Raw genomic sequence first — 6,016 nt, 5'->3', positions numbered from 1 at the left:
TCGCGGGGATGCTGGAACCTATTCCAGCAGTCATTGGGCGGCAGGTGGGGAGACAGGCCACCAGACCATCACAGGGCGGACACACACACCCACTCATTCCTAGGGACAATTTAGTACCGCCAATTCACCGGACTTACATGTCTTTGGACTGTGGGAGGAAACCGGAGCCCCCGGAGGAAACCCACGCAGACACGGGGAGAACATGCAAACTCCACACAGAGGACGACCCGAGATGACCCACTAAGGTTGGACTACGCCGGGGCTCGAACCCAGGACCTTCTTGTTGTGAGGCGACCGTGCTAACCACTGCACCACCGTGCCGCCATATACAATATATTGGAGGAAAACATCCCGACACAGAAGTCAAAAGGAGCGGTCTCCCTCTGAGGAGAGAGGGGTTCAGTGCCTTCATAGCTCAGTAAAATAAAGAAGTCTAACATGTTTAGCCCCTCTGCATTTAAAGACAATCAACCTATGGAAACACTCCTGCATACAGTAGGGGAAACCATTTCTAGCAAGAGTCTCAACACAAGTTCAACACAAGTATCACTTTCTATAGAAACAAATGCAAACGGAAACACGGGACCCAGGACCTCTCGGAGATCTCCATGTATGAAGTGTCTCATGACACACCACACAACATCGCCTCCTTTAAGGTGTAATGTTTGGCTTACATAACACAGGTGTAAAGAAACAAATACATAATGAATAAATGATAAATCTTAGTGTTTCATGTTCGCTTACTTTCACAATAGAAAATTAAATAATTAATTGGAGTGTTTTACTCTATCTTGCGATGTTATGCTTGCCCTACATACAGTGTACAGTCAGGTAACCGGAGAAGTGTGACTGGAGCTGTTATATGGAGCTCACAAACGATTTGTAGAAGATGGATATATCACTGATATATGTGGTTACACCTGTTGAGAAAGGGGGGGGGCGGGGAGCAAGGGAGAGAGAGAGTGTAGTAAATGACCGAATGAATGTCAGCGTCAGGAAATAATCCATGACATTTACCGATTTGCCATATGTCTCATCTAAAAAACTGTTAATCTCCTCCAGTGAATATAAGTTTACACTCTGAGAGTCACTGTCCGCTACAGAAACATTATCAGATTCAGCTTCACGCCCCATACCAGTCATATTGTCACACCACCCAGCAGGCTTCATCACCTGCTCCTCTGCCCCACTGTTCATTTCAACCTGCAGCTTCTCTGCCCCCTGTACTGAAACCTGCTCCGACTTCCCTCTGCACTGTCCTGATCACAGGGTCAGCCTCTACCCCCCCCCCCCCCGCTAAATTATCCGTAGACATAAAGCCGCACGCACCGGCGGCCCCGACCACGGAGCCAACAGCCTCACTCAGCACAGGGGGAGCGGCCTCGGGCAGCGTCTGCCGCCCGCTGCCTCCCTCCCCATTGTCAGCCGCAGCGGCCTGTTGCCCGTCACCGTCGGCCACATCGGCCCGCTGCTCCCCTCCGCGCTGTCACACACATCAGCCGCAGCAGACCCCGCTGCGTGCTGTCAATGTGGACAAGCAATCCGCTTGTGACGCACATCTCCACACTCAAAACACTTCATAGTCCCGGAGCTAGCATATACCATGTAGAAACCCTCCTCATGCTTCACACGGAAAGAGACGTTCAGTGTTTGGGTCGGAGAGTCCAAATACATGAACACCTGTCTCCTCAGAGACTGAAAATGCATCAATTTGGTGTCCTCACAACCTAGATTCATCGTCCGGAATCCACTCGCAAGCTTCCCGAAGCGCCTCAGTTCTTGCGCCAGCGCCTCGTTGGAAATAAAAGGAGGGATTCCGGACACGGTGATCCGGGTGGAAGGTACCTCCGGCGGGGAAACGAGTGTAAACTCATCGTTTACCAGTAAGCCGTTTTCGATCAGCTGGTTGACCAAACCCCGTTCCTTCAAAAATACAATCCCCGCTTTATTCATTCGTGAAGCAAACGAGATGTTTCCATGCCCTACCTGTTCTCCTACCGCCAACAGCACCTGCTCCACCGTGGTACTGTGCTGCGGTGCTATCCTCACTCCGGGCCTCACAGAGAGGGACTGCGTCTCAAGGGACGCCATGCCCGGCACGAAGCACGGCTCACCGTCCGCCAAAAACAACGACCAAACACACACCAAACCATACTAAAAACAACCACAACTACAAACTAATCATACAATAAACACAGTAGGAAAAGGAAAAGAGGGAAAATCGAGAAAAAGTCACAGATTCTCCGCCAAACTCACCACGCTCTCCATCACCAAAACTCCCAGCATGCAGTGCAGTGCAGAGAGAGAGAGCGAGAGACCTTTGACCTTTAACCAAGCCTTTAATGTTCCAATTCTTCATTTACATCAAGATAACATTAACACAAATACTCATATACATAGCAGAAAAACACAACAATTGCCATACACAGTAAAAAAAAGGATACAGACCTTCCCCTATTTTTTATTTTTTCAGAAATTAAGAAAAAGCACTTGGTTTTCTACCATGCACAGTACATCCCCATGTCCCCAAATAGAAATAAATCCTTCCAAGTTTGAACTAAATTTGAAAAACATGAACTCAATTTTCAGTTGATAAGCCACTAGACCCTTGAACATGAGTGTGGCATCTGTGGACCCTGTACCTTTCATTGTGTTCCTTCTGCTAAGCTAAATGCTCATTTTTGCCTGACCTATCAAAAAATTGACCAAGGCGACACGTCTGTGTAACCTGCACGACAGGGGAATGGGCCTATGCTTGCGCAGGGACAGTTTACAGTCTAATGTCTAAGTTCAGTGGAGATTGGTGTAGGTTTTTTTCTAGACCAGATTCTAGTACTCATCCCAAAGACAACACACACACTCGTGGGTATAGTTTACAATATAAAAAGAATTTATTTCAACAGTTCAGCGTCAAGTTATTTCAATATCAATACTAAATGAGATGTGTTATATTACATATATATTTTACTCTATTATACTTTTTAAAAGTTCTTCCTAATATTCTATTTATTGTCTATATTCTATTTTATACCTTTCTAATATATTACTTATGCAGCCATATTCTACATTAACAAATTAAACAAAATAATCCAAAATAAAGTATGAGTGCACTCAAAGAAAATAATAAAGAAAAGAAAAGGGGGAATGATTCAGTCTTCCAATTTGTGCAAGGTGCAATATCCAGATCCTACCACAATCACAGGGGCAAGTTAATGTGGAGGGCGATGATGATGAATCCACATCCAGGGCGACGATGGGGGCAATCCAAAAGGGGGTATCCAAGGGTTCCAAAAGGTGTAGCAAGGGGAGTTGTTCGGGGTACTAAAAAAACCAGTCTGCACAAAATTGTACAGATTCCTTATTAATTGCAATCTCTATCAAACAATTACAAACAAAATAAAAATACCCAAATCTAGAGTCAATTCTCAGAATTAAATCATTTCCTACATATAACTAATATGCGGTTGAAGGAGAACAGCCTATTTCTGTAAGAACAGTTAAAAACAATGTCATCGCAGCCAGGCTGCATGACGGTCACACGGCACTATCAACGTGAATTCACGTCTAGCTGGCTGCTATGGTTTCCATGGATGCCATGTAGCCCGAGTTGGCTAGGTGGCTAGTGGCAACCGGAGCTTACAGTTTTTTTTAACAACAAGCATATTATTATATTAAAATGTCTAACATTCCTACATCAAATAAACCCTATGGATCGGGTGTCCTGACTGGTTTTAAAGCTCTGACTCATATGGGAAACTGCTAAGGATCATAGATATACGTTTTAGCTGGGTTAACTTAGCTTAGCAACCAATCGAAAATTGTCAGTCTTTAGATTTCAAGATTTTAAACTCTTAGCTCACCAGGATTCCAGCAGCGTACAAAACACAAGAGACAAGAGTCTTCCTTCTTCCTTCAACAGGAGATCATCTGTCTTTGGATAAAATCAAGATATCCTACGTAAATGGCTATGATTACATGGAACATAGAAAGCTGTTTACTTTTAGCTTTGGCTAGTGGCTCACCAAGGAAGCCTCGTGGGAGGGATCTTAAGTCGTAGTTCAAATGTCCTGTAGTTCAAATATCCGTAGTTCAAATATCCGAAATTCAAGTATCCGTAGTCAAAGTTGTCCATATTTCAAAATAACCGTATTTCTCTTCTCTTCCAGTCTTTCTCTCGTTAGATTCACTCTCTCTTCTCTATTGTTGACGGTTGTTTGTTATGGTTTAAACTCTGTAGCTCGTGTGCCTCCTAGAGGCTACTAGTGGAAATTACATACTATGTCACAGGGTACATGTAATCATGTGGGTTACATTTGCATTGTGCAGTGAAAGCCTCCCCAGAAGTCCACCAGCGTCTTCTGTACTTCCCGTATGAGTGTATCCGGAGGTTTTACAACTGTAAACCGGTGCCAGAACATCGAGGCAATCAAGTTGTTAACAATCAAGACTCTCCCCCTATAGGACAACTGAGGCTGGATCCAAGTCCATCTAGACAATCGGGCACTGACCTTTTCAATTAAACCCTCCCAGTTTTTGCTCAGAAAGCGGTCACTGCCCAGAAAGACATCTAGGCATTTTATCCCTTCTGTATTCCACTGCAGCCCCGCTGGTAATGTCAGCTTTTCTCTTATTGTTCCACTCCCCCATCAAGAGACCCTTAGATTTTGACCAATTTACTTTTGCAGAGGAAGCTTGTTCACATGAGGCCAATTTCTGCTTGAGAGTTTGTAGATCGTTTTGAGTTGTTATGAAAACCGTGACATTGTCAGCGTATGCTGATAAGCTAACTCCAGTGGTGATGTTCCCTGAAAAGGTTAGTCCTGGGAGCCCCTGCCTGAGCTGAAATAAAAGCGGTTCAATGGCCAGGGAGTACAGCATTCCAGGTAAGGGACAACCCTGTCTTATACCTCTCTTAACAGAGACAGGTCAGCTGAGTGCACCTCCTACCGTCAACAGAACGCTGGCTCCGGAATACAACAACTTGATTGAATTAATAAATTTATCCCCAAAACCTTCAAGTGTTTTGAACAGATAGCAATGATCAATCCTGTCAAAAGCTTTCTCTTGATCTAAGGAAAGCAGGCCAGCATCCAGCTGCTGGAGCTTAGATATGGCAATAATGTCCCGTATCAAAAAAAGATTATCCTGTCCACGGTGGTGTAGCGGTCTAAGCATCGGCTTTGTGTCGATGCAGTTGCCCACTGGGGACCGGGGTTCGCGCCCCGGTCTCGTCAGATCCGACTATGGCCAGACTCGATGAAGCAGCAATAATTGGCGACGCTGTCTTCGGGAGGGGGGCGGAGTCGGCTTGTGTTCGTCACATGAATGCGTCTCTGTGTGTGTCGGAAAAAGCAGTGGTTCGGCCTGGAGTCACCTTGTCACGAAAGTGGCGAGGCGTCTCCTTCGAGACTGCCGGCCGGAGAGATGCAGTTGGCGAACACACGCAGTATGAGGGTGGGTGTTTGAATTAAAATAGGGATCGACTGACCACTAAATTGGGAGAAAAAGGGAAAAATCAGAAATAAATTAATAAAAAAAAGATTATCCTTAATTGTACGGTCGAGAACACAGTACGTCTGGCTTTAATGTACAACCGTATCCATACACTGTTTGAGTCTTTTTGAAAGACAGTTTGCAATTATTTTATAATCAGTACATAACAATGAAACTGGTCTCCAGTTTTTCAGTAGGCCAAGATCTCCCTTTTTTGGTAGGAGTGTCAGGACAGCCCTTCTACAACTCAAAGGTAGAGTTCCAGTGTCCAAACATTCTTTAAATATATCATGTAAGTCTCGTGCAATTAGAGTCCAGAACGTCTTGTAGAACTCTGAAGGAAGTCCATCAACTCTGGAGGCTTTGCCACAGCTGAGCTGCTGAATCGCTGCAGACATCTCTTCAAAGGAGATGGGGGACTCCAGCGAGATCACTTGTGTTTCACCCAGCTGAGGCAGTACCTCCAGTATCTCCTCCACACAGTCAGAGTCACAGGTCTCCGCACTGAACAGGCTGCTGTAAA

The 6,016-nt window shown here is 45.1% G+C and overlaps 1 long non-coding RNA gene across 1 annotated transcript; it reads right to left on the bottom strand.

Moving 5' to 3' along the window:
* Positions 1-2,327: 2,327 nt before the first annotated feature.
* On the bottom strand, positions 2,328-4,191 carry LOC130113444 (uncharacterized). The gene is made up of 3 exons (XR_008810292.1): positions 4,023-4,191; positions 3,861-3,931; positions 2,328-3,335 (listed from the first exon to the last, which is right to left on the bottom strand). It is a non-coding gene; the product is annotated as an uncharacterized LOC130113444 (long non-coding RNA).
* Positions 4,192-6,016: the final 1,825 nt, after the last annotated feature.

This window comes from Lampris incognitus, chromosome 5 (assembly GCF_029633865.1).
Source record: "Lampris incognitus isolate fLamInc1 chromosome 5, fLamInc1.hap2, whole genome shotgun sequence".
NCBI lineage: Eukaryota > Metazoa > Chordata > Actinopteri > Lampriformes > Lampridae > Lampris > Lampris incognitus.
Note: the sequence above shows the minus strand (reverse complement) of the source record. Positions and strands in the feature narration are given on the sequence as shown.